Raw genomic sequence first — 18595 nt, 5'->3', positions numbered from 1 at the left:
AGATGAATCTATTGAGTGCAACCATTCTTCCAGTTAATGCTTGAACTTTTTTTGATTTTATTGGTGAAGGCATCTCGAGCAACACTTTTATTTTATCGAGGTTGGCCTCAATTCCTCTTACATTAATAATAAAACCTAGGAATTTCCCCAAAGATACCCCAAAAGAACATTTGTATGGTTCTCGCTTTTGACAGACTTTACCAATATATCATCGACGTAGAACTCCAAGTTTTGCCCTATCTGGTTTTCAAACATACCATTCACGAGACATTGGTATTTTGCTCCAACATTCTTCAACCTGAAGGACATGACTTTAAACAATGAAGTCCCATATTTGTTACAAAACTCGTATGTTCTTGATCTAGAATATGCATCTTGATCAGGTTATATCCAGAATATGCATCCATGAAAGTCATTAATTCATGTTCTCCTGTCGCATCCACCAATTGGTCAATCCTTGGTAGTGGAAATCTCCATGTTCTGTTTGGCTTTGGGATAACTACTAGATTAGATATCCACAAGGGGTAAAATGCTTCTCATATGAAGTTATTGGTCAATATCTTATCAACCTCTTCTTTTAGTGCTATTTGTCTCTCGAGATCTTGAGGTCGTCATTTTTGACGTTTGAAGGATGGTTTGGATTAATGTTGAGGTGATGGCATATAACATTCGTGTTTATCCTGATCATGTTTGAATGGCTCCAAGCGAACTAATCTTGGTTTGCCTTCAAAAAGGTAATTAGTTGCTATTTTAGTTCTTCTCCATAACACTGCCCAATTTTAACACAGTGGGATTATTTGGATCTAAATTCACCTCCTCCAACTCCTCGATTAGCTTGAGTAAGTTGTTCTCTTCATCGATCCTAGGGTCAAGGTCTTCTATTTCTTTCTCATTTTCTTCTGTCAAAATCATCATTAACTGATGAGTGGCCCTTCTATTTTTTGATTTTACTCTATAGCACTCCCGAGCTAACACTTTGTAACCTCTAATAGTTCCTACCCCAGAGTGAATGGGGAATTTTAGTGACAAATGCTTAATTGAGCTTATTGCCCCCATTCCCATTAAGGTCGGATGACCCATCAGCACATTGTAAATAGAAGGGATGTCAACAACTAAAAATTCTTGCAATTTAGTTATGGATAATGGCGGTGTTCCTGTTGAGTTTTGTGCCCTAAATAAAACCCATTTAAATATAATTAGATTTACTAATTAATAAAAGATGAGAAATAGCTTTTATGTTGCATGGTTCACATGCTTTATTTCATGATTATGTTTATTGTATAAAATCTATTAAGTCAAGAACATATGTAAATATATGTGTGTATATATATTAGTTCATGATTATAGTGTCGTCAGCACAGTGGGATATAATCATGATTATATGTTCAAAAGTTTAATTCCCATGATTTGCTAGTTCACTCGATTTAGACTCACATGATAATTAGTGATAAGGTATACTTACACCTTGGATAAGTGTTGTATCTTTTCCAGGGTATTGGCAAAGTGTACCACTATCGGATGTATGGAGTATGTTGGAAATATATTTTACCAGGAACTTAGATCTACTCACAAGTATGTTGATTTAACAACCTAATATTGAACTTCTAAAACGATGAACTAAACACATAAAAGTTAAGAATAACTTACAGTGATGGCAGCGGAATTAAATGTCTCCTTCCACTCAGATCTCTAACCCTTGATTCCTGTCTATAGCAGAGTATAATCAAGATCTGAGCTCGAAAGTTCTTCAGTTGGATGTGATCCTTCAAAGTCTTCCAAACTATAATGAGGTACTGAGTGATGTGTGTGGGCACTTCTCTCTCACTACGAATTTCGAAATTCTCTCTTGTTTTTCTCTCTTGATTTCGTGTGATACAATATGCATACAAAAGCTTGTCAAAGCACACCAAGAGTAGAGAGAGGGGGCGGCTATAAATAGGAAAAGGGAAGAGCACAACTTTCCAAATAAACAGTTTCCTCTTTTACTGTGTAATTGAATAACTGCCTTATTTAGTGTGATCCACCACTTTCCTATTTAGACTAGGCTTTGATTAGCAATTATATGGCAATTTAAATTGAAAATAATAATTGGGCAACATGCAAAGGGTGGCCGGCCATGGTGTGTATGGGCCTCACTAGAATTTTGCAGTTTCCTCAATTTTATTTCTATTTCTCCAAAAATACCATTTTCCAATTCTAATCATTTAAATGCCAAAACTAATTATTTAATAACTAAAATAGATTATTAAATAATATTGCCATTTAAAATAATTATTAATTAGACATGCAAAGTCTCTTAATTAATAATTAAACCTAGAAACCCTTTTATTTACAATTTCATCCTTAAACTGTGAGAATTCACAAATTAGACATAGTCTAACTTTTAGAATTATAATTGATTAATCATAAATCAATTACAGAGTCTTACAAACAGTATAGTCTCAACTAGAATGGGGACCATGGATCTATATGCTGAGCTTCCAATAAGTTGAACCGATTTACCAAGTAAATCCCTAACTTATTAATTCCTCGTTGAATCCACTCTTAGAACTTGAAATTGCACTCTCAGACTTATATAGAGCATATCATATGTTTCACGATATCAATATGCTATCTCATTTAACCATTGTTATAATCTTAATGTGATTTAGAGATCCTCTATATAGATTATTTACATCGAGATGGGACCAATTTACCGTTTACACCCCTCATTGTATTTTGCCCCTTTGAACACTTAGTTACCTGTAAATGATGTTTTAGTGATCTGATATACAGTCACTAAAACAAGAGCTCATCCATTTACTTCTATTTAACTAAGCTCAAAAGGAATCATCACTTTACTTCTATACACCAGTAGAAGCTATAGATTTCCATATTTATGTTTAGCACTCCCACTCAGTTATGCTATCATGTTTTCAAAATATATGTATTATCCTTACCCAAAGGTAGGTTTAACTAATAAATCAAAGAACATGAATAGCACTCCTGAGATTGAGCCTAAGCATATCAGGATTTAGATTCTCTTAATCTAAGATCAACTTCTGACATTGACTTGGAAAGACACAACGGTAAGTTTACAATATCTTTGACCAAGTTCAATATCGGTCCAGTCCAATGCATACTCCATACATTCGAAACTAGTATACTTTGCCAATGTTCTGGAAAGAACATAACACTTACTCCAAGTGTAAGTATACTTCATCGCTGATTATCACATCACTGTAAATCCAAAACACTGATGAACAGGGACCAAATCTTTTGAATCATATAATCACAATCACATTCCACTGTACTGACAATACTGTAATTGTGAATAACTATATGTTCTGGATTTAACTGATTTTGTGCATATATCAAGTATATATATTAAACCATAAACATGTAACATACATGTAATCATAATTCATTTCAAAATTCTAAATTGATAACTAATCAGATTGTAATGGGTTTTATTAAGGGCACAAAACCCAACAAACTCCCACTTACACTAACATAAAACAAGTTGTGCATTACAATCAATCTTCTGCCTCGATCCTCTGATCAAGTGTAGTATATTTGAATCCACTCATATATCTGGAACCAGGTTCATAAAACTTATGAAACCTCCTTAACTATATGCTTTACTCATCAAGGGATACTGAAATCCTTACTGCCCATTAAGTACATCTGAACAAACAGAAGACATATCTCTCAAATTTTAAAATTTGGAATTGAGATAATGCAGTGTAGAATTTTCTTCAGTAAAATAACTTTCTGGTAATTTTGAATTTAGAAAGGTATATCTTTTCTGATGAAGCTTGAATTATTATAGATGGGTTTTTACACTTTTCTATAATGATTCCTCCACCCCCAGAGTAACCACCATCTCATAATTCTTAATGAGTCGGTGTGGATATTGGGATCACTAATGCATAGTTCCTTAATAACATATAGGTCACTTTTATAAATCTTTCTTGATTGTCCCCTAATGTTCCCCATTTGATTACATCTCAGATAGCTCCCACTCAATAGCAGATGTCTGGTTAGAAAATTTTAACCTTTTACTATTGTTTCTGGGAACATCTCATTGTGACTTATTATCTTAATCTGAAACTATAAGTTTCTCTAAGACTAGGTCAACAAAATAGCAGTCTAGTATTTGAAGTGTAAAATACTTGCTAGAGATTTAAGCAATCAAATCAAGATACCATAAAATGTTATGAGGATTAGAAATCTTGAATTAAGTCTTTCATAGACTATGCAAGAATTCTTCTATCTTATTCTCATAATTCTGATAAGTTATTTCTATCCATGTGAATGGTTAGATTTGTTTTTATCAGAGGTGTTCTTAAGTTCCTATCACAATTATCAACCAAACGAAGATGGGTAAAGAATTTTAATATTCTCCCACTCAACTAAGGTAATGTGATACATTATCTAAGAACTTTAATGGTATCATTAACTATTACAACGGTAAATCTAAACTGGAACATATAATCAAGATCAAGGATTTATTCTGATAATAGCTAATTTATTATATTATTTCCATGTTTAAAATTATGTGTCACAAAGGGTACTGTAGAATAAAGTCCACCCCTAAGTTTATAGAGATTCTGATCCACCCCTAAAGATTGTAAATCTCTAAGTGTGATAGAGAGTCTGTGGAGTTGAATATAATCCAGAGTTCATTAGATATAAAAGATCATTTGAACTGCATATTATTCTTAACTTTTCTCCACCCCTATCAGATCAAAAGATCCTTTTATTAAACAAATTCTCAAATAATTGTTTTAGAATTAACAATTATTCATAAACATAGAAATAATTTCTAGTGTTTATGTAGTAATAACTCTGTAAGGAGTTTAAATACCTTTAGAATTTGTATCAATAATAAAAACACATACACATACAAACATAATAAATATAACAATTGGTAATAGATAAGATAAAGTACTGAAGCTCAACTCATAAATTGCAATTTATTTGAAAAATATACTTTATTATAAACCAAAACTTGTTTGCAATATTATGAGAACCAAACAGGGAAAATCCCAAAACTTGAAATCCAAATTGTTTGAAAAACTAAACAATTAATTCAAAAAAAAAAAGAAGAGCTTCTTCTTTATCGTAGGCGATCTCCATCCATCATCCAGCTTTCTAATCCAACTCGCTAAGACAGCATCCGAGTTTAAGAAGCTTGAGCTATAAGAAGAATAATAAACAAGGTTAGTAGTCCAGCATTAATAATCCAAAAGGATAATAATTCACTAAAAACACATCAGTTTATAAAGAAAATTCCTTGTTTCTTTGCGAGATACTTAGGACATTGGGATTTCCAATGGCCTTTCTCATTGCAGTAGAAACACTTTCCTTTTAGTGTATCACCAGAAGCTCCAGCCTTTTTGTTCTTAGCTGCTTTCGCAGCTTGAGCTCGCTTCTTGGCATTTTTCCACTTCTTCTTATGATTAGATTTAGAACCAACATGTGCCTCAGGATTACTCGTCTTATTACCATTTCCAGAATTCTGAGGTTTATTCCCTCTTTTCTTGGGACCTCCAATCAAATTTTCATATGTCTGAAGGTCATTGACTAAAGTATGAAAGTCTTGTTCCTTCTTATTCATGACATAATTTGATGTATAGGGCACAAAATCTGGAGTCAGACTATTCAAAATGAGACTCACTTGAGTAGTCTGATCCATTTCAGCACCATGATTCTGGGCTTCCTGGAATTAACTAGCCATCTGGAGAAGGTGATCACGCACATTCTGATGGGGTTCCATCCGTGCGTTGATGAATTTCTTAGTCGCGTCAAAACGAGACTGGATAGATGCCATACCGAATAGCTCAGTTAACTGCGTCATGATTTCTGCAACCGTGACAATGTTTGCAAACCTTGTTTTCAAGGTGTCAACCATGCTGGAAAGCATGAAGTAACGAGCTTTATTGTTAGCATTCTGCCAACGCTCGAACTTCTCTTTCACAGTTTTGGTTGCATTGTCACACGTCGCTCAGGGGACGGCTCAGTCAACACAAACGAGGCACTTTCACCTATGAGAGCAATGTTAATGTTCTCTCTCCACTTTGGGAAGTTAGACCCATTTAGCTTATTTTCAGTTAAGAGTGACAACATGGGATTCGACATTGCAATTCAGGATACTACAAGATAACACATAGATATCAATTATGGTTTAACACAAAATCTTATTCAGAAATTATTAGCACATAGCAAGTAGGAATGACTAGAGATAATACAAAAAAAAAAAATTCAATCATAAATAATTTCCAAGGTTTTCAACAAACTGATATCAGTGTCCCGTTTAGGCGAGAGTCAAAGCTATCATCTATTGAATAGAGTTGTCAGCTCATCTAAAATGACAAACATTCTAGCAACCTTTTATTCGATCGAAAAGAGAATCTGACGTTGTCCCGTTTAGGCGAGAGTCAAGGTCATTCCTATTTCATGAGCTTCTACCATTGTTTCATACGTTTGTAAGTCTTATACAGTAGCCACCATTAGGGTGATCAGTACCAATATAAAACACTTACAAACATACTTATCTTTCCAGATTAAACGGCGCTAACTTGCTAATGAACGTTCCTCCATTAGGGAGGATTACTCACTAAAACAATAGCTATGTAAAACCAACAATGGAGATCGAATATATTAAAATAATAAAGCTCATTATTTAAAAAAAAATGTATTTTCTTCTATTATTTATTTATTTTAAATCTATATATATATATATTAAATTTTAAATTTAGAATAGAATCTAAATAAAATTTAATTTAATATCTCTAAAATTAAACTTAGATGGCTAAGAAAATAAAATGAATTATTTCCATCTTAGTATTAATTTTCCAACAAATATTAAGAAAATTACTTAATTTAAGTTGTATTAATTTAAATTAATTTGCAACTCAAATTAAAATTTTCTACAAATATATATATTGTATTTCCAAAAATATACAATTTTCGAAATACATTAAAATAAATCAAACTTTACTTAGAAAAAATACTTCAAGCAAAAATATTATCTATTTAGATTTTCTTGACTAATTAATCCAATTTCTAATAATATATTTCAGTTCCTTTATTTTAAATTAATCATTAAATGAAAAGATCATTGATTTAAGTTGATTCAAAATTAATTAAAATAATTAATTTACAACTTTAATCTATCTTTCAAAATAAATTCAAAATCATCTTGCATAATTAAATGCAATTTTGAAGAAAATGATTAATAAAATAAATAAAATATATTTTGAAAATCATTCAAATTTAAGTTGTTATGGAAATACCCAACTTAAAATAATTTTCTTAGTTAATTAAATATCATGAAAATAACAATACCTAAGTATCATTATGAAAATCAACTTACATATTTAATTTTCAATTTAATTAAATGTATTAAATTCAGGAAATAAATAATTAAGTATAGAGAAGGCTTAATCATTAATTTCCAATTTAATATAAGGAAAAATATCCTTAATTGAATTGTACCAAAATTAACTATTAAACAATTAATTTCACAATCAATGATATTTTCCTATATTAGAAATATAATTAGTATAGAAATAACTATCTAGAAAATATCTTAATTTAACTAAGTATCTTTTCAAGATTTGGAAAATATCTGATTTAAGTTATTATAGAAAGAATCTATAATTTACAAACTTAAAATTTTCCAAACAAAATTTAATTAAATATCAAAATTAGGTGGTAACTACCTAATTTAAAGATATTCCCTTTTTAAGTTTAAAACCAACTTAAAATAATATCTTTTAAGAATCTTCAATAACTAATTCCTAGAATTCCTCAACTTAATATTATATTCAAAATATATTCAAATTTAAGTTTGAAGGGAAAATTAGTAATAACTAATTCATAACTTAAATAGGAATATTTAATGAAATAATAAAAGTAAGTTTCAGAAAGAATCTAGTTAGTTAAAATTCTTTATTTAATTAAATACAAGATAAATACAAATAGTTTATCTAGAAATTAATTATGTTGCTATTCAATTTTATTAGGTCAAACTAGTATAATTAACCTAGCACAGTTATCCAAATCAGGCAAATGGGCCTTCACAATTGGGGTTGTTCATGTGAGGGGGCGCTGGGTCCAGTATGTCGTACCCACTTCTAAGGCTCCCAATTCTCACACAAGGCCCAAAAGAGAGGAATTTAACCTTAAAATGAACAACTATTATTAATTGAATAGGCCCATTAACTAAATGAGCCTAAATAAAATCTATCAGGTTATGACATTTTATTTAGCAACAACAACCTATATGTATCTATAACAGAAATTAAACATATAGGCTCACACAGGCACACAGATTTGGATGGATCCTATCATGTTACTAGGTCATACACAGATGAAAGAAGAATGTAAAAATTACCTGTTACAAATTATTTACTTGATCTATCATCAATTGAACCATGGGTTAAAATCAGATCATTTGATCTGTCAACAAGTTAACCCTGGCAATTTAGATCAAGCAATAATAGGTTTAGAAAACTTACAAACAATTTAAAACACATACTCCTGCAACAAGGTTAGATTTGGATAGTTGGATGTAGGATTTATTTAATTTTAAATATATATTTCGAAAACTAAAATTTAAAAATTAAACCTACCATTTTGAAAAATTAGGTTTTGGGTAACCTAAATGTCATTTCAAAATAAATTGCTAACTTTCCTTTTAAATTTCATGTTATTTAATAAATTAAATAATAAAATCGAAAATGGTAAATACATACCCTTTTCTTGTTTTACAATTTAATTTAAGTAAAATTAACAAAATTTAAAAGTTAACAAAAATACCTTATTTCCTCTTTTAAAATATCATGATTATTTTGATCTTATTCTAATTAAGGTCAAGTTACCAAAAAAAAAAAATATCTGACCTTAAAAAAAATAAAATAATCAAATTTTAAAGGAAATAAGAAAAGAGGTAAGCAAAACTTGATTTTTCCTATTTTCAAAATCAAATTACACTAATATCTAAAATTAATTTTAAAAATAAAATTAATTTATTTCTGATAATTAGATTTGAAAATTGAAAAATAAAATCAAAATACAAAACTACACAAAAAAAATCGGAATTTAATTCCATGAAATAGCATGAAAAATCGATGAAAACGAAAAAAAATTGCAGGTGGTACGGACAGCATGCTTTGCATGCTGTCCGCGCGCGTGGAAGGGGAGACACAGCCCAGAAAACTGGACGCAAGCACCCCTGCGCATGATTTCCGCGCGCGTAGGGAAGGTGCTCACCACCTCGATTTTTCGCAATTTTCAAAAATTCATAACTAATTCAATTAAATCGAAATCGAGTTCTGTAAAAAAGTAAATTGCTTAGAATTTTCCAAACTATCCAATAAAAATAATTCCAGATACAGACAATCAATTATTTGTCCCAGAATTCACAAACATCAATCAAACATCAATATGACACATCATGAAACCATCCAAATCACAAACAAATCGTTTTAAGTCCAAATTTCTTGCAAGCAAATCAATTACCATGGCTCTGGTGCCAGTTGTTGGAAATATATTTTACCAGGAACTTAGATCTACTCACAAGTATGTTGATTTAACAACCTAATATTGAACTTCTAAAACGATGAACTAAACACATAAAAGTTAAGAATAACTTACAGTGATGACAGCGGAATTAAATGTCTCCTTCCACTCAGATCTCTAACCCTTGATTCCTGTGTGTAGCAGAGTATAATCAAGATCTGAGCCCGAAAGTTCTTCAGTTGGATGTGATCCTTCACAGTCTTCCAAACTATAATGAGGTACTGAGTGATGTGTGTGGGCACTTCTCTCTCACTACGAATTTCGAAATTCTCTCTTGTTTTTCTCTCTTGATTTCGTGTGATACAATATGCATACAAAAGCTTGTCAAAGCACACTAAGAGTAGAGAGAGGGGGCGGCTATAAATAGGAAAAGGGAAGAGCACAACTTTCCAAATAAACAGTTTCCTCTTTTACTGTGTAATTGAATAACTGCCTTATTTAGTGTGATCCACCACTTTCCTATTTAGACTAGGCTTTGATTAGCAATTATATGGCAATTTAAATTGAAAATAATAATTGGGAAACATGCAAAGGGTGGCCGGCCATGGTGTGTATGGGCCTCACTGGAATTTTGCAGTTTCCTCAAATTTATTTCTATTTCTCCAAAAATGCCATTTTTCCAATTCTAATCATTTGAATGCCAAATTAATTATTTAATAACTAAAATAGATTATTAAATAATATTGCCATTTAAAATAATTATTAATTAGACATGAAAAGTCTCTTAATTAATAATTAAACCTAGAAATCCTTTTATTTACAATTTCATCCTTAAACTGTGAGAATTCACAAATTAGACATAGTCTAACTTTTAGAATTATAATTGATTAATCATAAATCAATTACAGAGTCTTACAAATAGTATAGTCTCAACTAGAATGGGGACCATGGATCTATATGCTGAGCTTCCAATAAGTTGAACCGATTTACCAAGTAAATCCCTAACTTATTAATTCCTCGTTGATACCACTCTTAGAACTTAGAATTGCACTCTCAGACTTCTATAGAGCATATCATATGTTTCACGATATCAATATGCTATCTCATTTAACCATTGTTATAATCTTAATGTGATTTAGAGATCCTCTATATAGATGATTTACATCGAGATGGGACCAATTTACCGTTTACACCCCTCAATGTATTTTGCCCCTTTGAACACTTAGTTACCTGTAAATGATGTTTTAGTGATCTGATATACAGTCACTAAAACAAGAGCTCATCCATTTACTTCTATTTAACTAAGCTCAAAAGGAATCATCACTTTACTTCTATACACCAGTAGAAGCTATAGATTTCCATATTTATGTTCAGCACTCCCACTCAGTTATGCTATCATGTTTCCAAAATATATGTATTATCCTTACCCAAATGTAGTTTTAACTAATAAATCAAAGAACATGAATAGCACTCCTGAGATTGAGCCTAAGCATATCAGGATTTAGATTCTCTTAATCTAAGATCAACTTCTGACATTGACTTGGAAAGATACAATTCCAAATCTATAGAGGTGCAAGGCGGAATTAATAAGTTGAGAATTTACTTGGTAAATTCAAGATCTACTTATTTAAAGCTCAGTTATATAGGCCCATGGTCCCCTCACTAATTGAGATAATACTGCTTGTAGACTCATATAATTGATTTTAATTAATCAATTATTATTCTAAAATTGGACTATGTCTTATTTAAAAAAATTTTAATAAGCAAGGGCTTAATTGTGAAGAAAAGAGGTTTTGGGGTCAATTTGTTAATTAAAGGACTTTGTATGGTCTAATTAATAAATTACGTACATGACAATTTTATTTAGTAATTAATTATAATTATTAAATTAATAGTTTTGACATTTATAGGATTGAATTGGAAAATATAGTATTATTGAAAAGAAGAATAAGTGGTTGAAATAAAGTGGTAAAAATCTAACTAGAAATTGGTCTATTATTTTGTACGGTCATAAGTGGATTTTTGCAAAATATTTTATTCTTTTTTAATCCTTATAATTTAGTCGTAAGCCCTAGTTGAAACACTATAAAAGGAACATGATGCTCTCATCTCATGCTCTTGAAAAACTTTTTGGACTAATGTCAACTTGACAATTCACCCAACCTAGGTGAGAGAGTTCCTTCCTTAGTGATTTCACCCTCTATCATTGTTCTTCCATATTCGAACCTTTGAGTGAAAAAGTGCCATGCCCACACAAAGCAAGTCAAGTACTTAATCATAGTGAGTAAGACGGCGGTAACCAAACCCGAAGGAGAGAAAGAGATCCTGGTTCAGATCTTGATAATCCTCTGCTATAGAAAGAAATCAAGGGCAAGAGATCTTGAATGGAAGGAGTCATTATATTCCACTGCAATTAATGTAAGGTTTTCTTAAACTCTTATGTATTTATTTTCATTGTTTTAGAGAATTCATATTTAGGATGTTAATCAACATACTCGTTAGTAAATCTAGATCCTCTTAAAATATTCCCAACAACTGGCCTCAGAGCCATGGTAATGATTTACTTTCATAAAATATGGATTTAAAACGATGAATATTGTTTGTTTGTTTATTTGGATGTGTTCATGTTGGTTTATATGTTATTTGGCGATTGAATGTTGTTTATAAAATTTTTCCATGAAAATAATTTTATTTTTGTTATGAAAATATTTTATTTGGATTTCTTGTGAAAAATTAAGCACTTTTGGTTTTTACGGAACTCGATTCTGATAAAAATTGAGAAAGTTATGAATTTTGAAGTTTCAGGTTGAATGGGTGTCGAACTCGTGCATCGAGTGCACCAGGCACTCGGACAAGGAGGCTTCCCACACGCGCGTGAGGCAGACAAAACTTGTCTGAGCCTTGGTCACAAGCGTGTTCGGACAGTAGCATGCGCGCGCTAATACCCTACATTCAGGGTCCTCCGTGTGCAGAATTGGCTTGCTGATCCTGCACCGCACGTCCTAGGCTATTGGCAGCCTTCTTGGGCTGCACGTGCATCCTCCTGGGCAGCCACACCCCTAATGCAATTTTTGTGGGATATTTTCACAAATTTCAATTTTTCCCAACTTCAAACCCTAAAAATCAAAATAAAATATTATTTTTAATATATTTAAACTTAAATATCAATTTTAAACTAATAATATTTAATATTTAATAGATTGTTATTAATTCTTTGATATTTTGAGCTTTAAATTTAAAACTTGATTATTTTATTTTTAAATTATTGTCAGATTTCAAAATTTTGTTAATTTCTTTAATATTTATACATAATTTAATTAGGGATTTTTTCAAAAATATACATAAAATACAAAATAATTACAAAAATAACCTAACAAATCTCAATTACAATAATATCTTGCCACGTCATTAAAAAATACCTTAATTTCAAAATAATATGCCTGAAATGAAACTATTCCAGAAATTACTTTTTTTTAAAAAAAATTTCTTGCGTTTCAAAAGTAATATTTTGGTAACTTATGATGTTGATAAGAAACTAATAAGTAACTTTTTCATAAAAAGTATCACTTTTATATCATATAATTTGAGATACATTTTGGTTACCTCTAAAACTTATATGTATAAAATTATTTAGGTTATATTAATACATTTGAGTAACTTTCTGTTGGATATTAATTTACCAGGATCTTAGATCTACTCACAAGTATGTTTATTAACATCCTAAATAAGAACTTTCTAAAACGATAAATTAAACACATATAAAGTTTAGGAAACCTTACATTGGGTGCAGCGGAATAATATGACTCCTTCCGTTCAGATATCTAGCCCTTGATTCCTTTCTGTAGCAGAGCATTATCAATATCTGAACCTGGATCTCTTTCTCTGAATCTTTGATGCTGAAACTCCTTTGCTAATGATCTTTCTTCACGATCTTCCTCACTATGATTGAGGTATCACTTGCTGTGTGTGGGCACTACTCATACACTAAGAATTTCGAAATTCAAGAGGGAAGAGAAAGAAGAAGTGGCAGCTAAAGATAGGGAGAGAGAAAGGCTCAGGTTTTTCTCTGAAGGAAAAATAGAAAATTTAAGTGTAATTTTCCTGAAGCCTTCACTATCTATTTATAGCATTCCACTAGGGTTAGGTTTGAATTATTTGGCATTAAAATAATGAAAAAATCAGTTTAAATTTCCTACAAAAGTGGCTGGCCCTATACAAGTGGATTTGGGCATCACCTTTTACAATTTTGCAGTTTTATCTTTTCTGCATCTGATTTTCTCGAAAACGCCAATTTTCTAATTCAACCATTTAAATGCCAATTCTAACTATTTAATAACTATAAATAATTATCAAATAATATTGTCATTTATCATATTTATTAATTGAACCATACAAAGTATCATAATTAACAAATATGCCCCTAAAACTCTTTCTTTACAATTTCGCCCTTACTTAGTGAAAAATTCACAAATAGACATAGTCTAATTTGAGAATTATAATTGATTAATCAAAACCAATTACATGAGTCTTACAAGCAATATTATCTCAACTAGTGGGGGGACCATGGGTCTATATAACCGAGCTTCCAATAAGTAGATCAAGAATTTAGCACTAAAATTCACTAACTTATTAATTCTTCGTTGAATCCACGCATAGAACTTAGAATTGCACTCTCAGTATATAGAATGCTCTATATGTTCCACCATATAGGCACATCATTAGTTATCCATTGTTATAATCCTAATGTGATCAATGATCCTCTATATGAATGATCTACACTGTAAAGGGATCAAATTACCGTTACACCCTACAATGTATTTATTCCTTAAAACACTTGACCCCGTATAAATGATATTTCAGCTTATGTGAAATGAGTACTCCACCATCTATGTTCGTTTGGTCAAGCTCGAAGGAGATCATCCTTTGCTTACTATTCGCCAGATAGAAGCTATAGATTCCATGTTTATGATAGCGCTCCCACTCAATTGCACTACCGTGTTTCCAAAAAGTACGTATCACCCTGACCAAAAGGTAGGCTTAACTAACAATTCAAGGAACACGAATAGCCTTTCAAGATTGAGCCTAATCATAACAGGATTAAGATCATTTGATCTAGGATCAACTAGGCGATATTGACTTGAATAGACTTTATGGTAAGTTTAATTAAATCTAAGTCAAAGTTCAATATCGGTCCCTTCCGATGCATACTCCATGCATCCAACCCGAGCTTTACTTTAACCAATGCTCTGGAAAGAACATAGTATTTCTCCAAATACAAGTAAACTCTTATTGTAGATTATCATATAAGTAAAACCCTGTGTCTGATAAATCTAGGAAACTTTATTCACATAGTCATGTTTACTTTCCAATGTGTTGACGGCACAATAAACAGGATCAAGTATGTGAAAAGGGTTTCAGATGAATTTATACATTATGTACATATAATCATGAAATAAATCATGTGAACCATGCAACATTAAATGTTATTTCTGATCTATATTAATAAGTAAATCTGATTATATTGAAATGAGTTTTATTTAGGGCATAAAACCCAACAAACTCCCACTTGCACTAATATAAAACAAAAAGTGCGTTTCAAATAATCTCAACACCTTGATATACAAATCAAGTGTAATAGTAGTAAACTCCTCGTAATAGGATTTGAAAGGTTGAATTAAACACAACCTTTTCTCCACCATTACTCTTCCTTTAATCACAAAATCATTGATAATGTGAAATTCCTCTCTATATGTCTACTCTCTTGGGATACTGGATTCTATACCTTTGGCAACTACTTTTGGTTAATCAGGAAATTAACACTACTAGTTTAAGGCAATTTGGAATGGTTCCAAAGATGTATAGAACTTTCCTTAGACTGAATAAGTACCTTTCCTGCAGCTTTAACATTCAGTCTCTCTCTGGTAGACCTAGAGACTTCAGATAGGTTTTTAAACTTCTCCAAAATCACTATTCCACCCCCAGAGTAACCACCATCTTATCAGAAATATTTACTAGCACATAGGCAAATTTCGAAAATCTGATATGGTGTAGTCTAAGAGTTTTAAACACACCCTTATAGACTAACATATAGTTCCTCTTCTTAATCTTAAGATTTACTTGATTGTCTTCCAATGTTCTTCTCCTGGATTAATCTGATACCTACTCATTACTCCCACTCAACAGCAGGTGTCTGGTCTAAGGCATACAAAAGCATATCTAAGACCTTTCACTGTTGATATAAGAAATTCTTTCATGGCTTTATCTTTTCTGGAATAGTTAAGACTTTTCCTTAGATAAATAAAATCTATACCTAAGAAGTTATGAAGCTTCTATAGATTGCCATTAGAAAGAAAATGCTTCAGCATCTTACTAAAGTAAGTTGCTTGCATTAGAGTAAGTAATTACCAGGTATACCACAAGCCATAGGTTTAGATAAATACTAGGAACAGGAAGTTTGTTAAGTCCATTGAATAGACTTATAAACGAAAATTTCCTTTTATGTCCTTGTAATAGAAAACTTTAGGTTATTCCATGTGAATGGATTAAACCATAGTTCTATTAGCTTTCTTCTTAGTTTCTTATCTTGATAATCCATTACTTGTTTAAACTCACAATGGATTTTAATCACTAGTGTCTCCCAAGTCATAAGAAGGTGAATTCCTAGAAATTCTCCCACTACGACAAGGTACCGTGAATTATGTCGAAGAAACCTAAATGGTATTGACCTCTTCGGTTGTGACAAGACAACAGAGGCAGTGGGATCATCATATGTTAAATAAGATGATAGAACACTTTTGGAATCAAGAAAAAAAATATCTCCTTTATTTGCTACTTGTTTTCAGACTTAGTCATTATCTTAGAAAAGTAGTATTTGTTTGAACAAACACTTTCTTATCTATTGACAATGGGATGGTCCACCCCTAATCACTTAGAATAGCTAACAAACCATGGTTAATAGTTCTAGCTTTTCTTAAGATTTTGATTAGGTCATCCATGAATCTAGTAATGATTTACATTAAGTATACAACCATTACATCATTCTAAAATCGTATTACCATAGAAGGATTTAGGCAACGACTAGTAACTAATCATCAACATGCAACTCGAAATTTCTGGGGAGGTAAGTTTGGATATAATTCAAAAATCAATTTAATGATCTTTGAACTGCATATCTACTAACTATTTCTCCACCCCTATCAGTTCGCAAGATCTTTAACCACTTACCTTAATGGTGTTTAACCATTGCTAGAAATTAATGAAATTTGTCAAACATTTCAAATTTCTTGCTAAAAGGTATAATCTAGAGTTATCGCTTTAAGAATACAACGAAAAACTCATATCCACCCCTGAATATACATCCATCTGCGAATGAGATGAACTACTTTCAGTGGATATAGGCATATTAACTCTTTGCAGAGATTGATCTTGTCAAATCCACTATGAACAAGATACAAATGCCATAGATTAAGAAATATGTGGTTGTGTCGTTTTGATGACTTAGGTATAGTTACATCAAAGAGTTCTTAGAATACTGCAAGTGGATCCTGGTCACAGAATACCTAACTCATATTCCATACAGTTTTAATCCATTAATAAAAGATGGATATTAAACACTTGAGAAAGTGTAACTGTATTGTATTGTGGAATTAGAAATATAAGAAAATTTCTGTTTGGATTCTAAAATTAAAGTCAAAGACTTAAATTCAACCAAATATAATGAGTAATTCTTTCTTGGACCAGCACTACTAATATAACTCTAAGTCTGATTTGCCCATACAAGTAGGAGATTTCTAAGATTGAGGATTTATATCAATTGGGAATAGAATTTCGGGATTATAATCATAAGAGTCATTTAATTTCTTAAGAGAAAATATAATGACATGAAATGATTTATAGACCATTCATCCAATGATATATTATGGAGCTAATTCGAAATGAATAAGCGAAGAGGAATTAGGATAATTTCGATTATAAATAAGAATCCAACGATGCTTCGATTAGCGAAAGTCAAAGTAATCTTATTTATGTAATCTTCTTGTTTCATATTGTAAAAATACTAGTCTAAGGTGTCATCAATTGATGAACAACTAGATGTCGCATATACAATATTTATCTTTCGAGATCTAACACTATTATGTATGTCTAATGGTGAAAATCCACTAGGGATTTATCTCATTAGATAAACAAACATGTTGGACCAACAATGATGATTCGAAATTAAACTACAACTTAATAACAGAAAATAACATGGTTCAATATAAATTCATACACATTTCAGAAATTATAAGCATATAGCAAGTAGGAATGACAAGTGAAAATACTAAAACATACAATCCTAAATAATTTCCAAGGTTTTTCAACAAGGCGATACGATTGTCCCGTTTAGGCGAGAGTCAAAGCATCATCCATTGAATAGAGTTGTCAGCTCATCTAAAATGATAAACATTCTAGCAACCTTTTATTCGATCAAGATTGGAATTCAGCGTTGTCCCGTTTAGGCGAGAGTCAAGGCAATTCTATCTTATGAGCTTCCACCATTGTTTCATAATTTGCAAGTCAAGTATGGTCGCCACCATTAGGGTGATCCATACCATACAAAACACTTACAAACTACTTATCATGCGAGGTTAAACGGTGCGAAATTGCTAATGAACGTTCCTCCATTAGGGAGGATTACTCACTAAAACAAACGCGGTGTAAAATCCACAATGGAGATCGAATGTCTCTAGATAATAAAGCTCATTATTTAAAAGGAGTTGTATTTTCATTTATTCTCTTTATTTATTCTATTTATTTTAAATATATATATTTATTTAATTAAAATTTTCAATTTAGAATAAAAAATTCCAAATATAAATTTTAATTTAATATTTATAAATTTTACTTAGATGGATATGAAATAATGTGAATTATTTCCATCTTAGTAATAATTTCCAATAAATATTTAGAAAAATATTCAATTTAAGTTGTTACAAAATTAATTTAAATTAATTTACAACTCAAATTTAATTTTCTATAAATATATATTGCATTTCGAAAAATTAAAGTATATAAGAATACAATTTTCGAAAAATGCATATTAAAA

This window comes from Cannabis sativa, chromosome 3 (assembly GCF_029168945.1).
Source record: "Cannabis sativa cultivar Pink pepper isolate KNU-18-1 chromosome 3, ASM2916894v1, whole genome shotgun sequence".
Lineage (NCBI taxonomy): Eukaryota > Viridiplantae > Streptophyta > Magnoliopsida > Rosales > Cannabaceae > Cannabis > Cannabis sativa.
The sequence above is the reverse complement of the archived record's forward strand: the minus strand, read 5'-3'. Positions refer to the sequence as shown.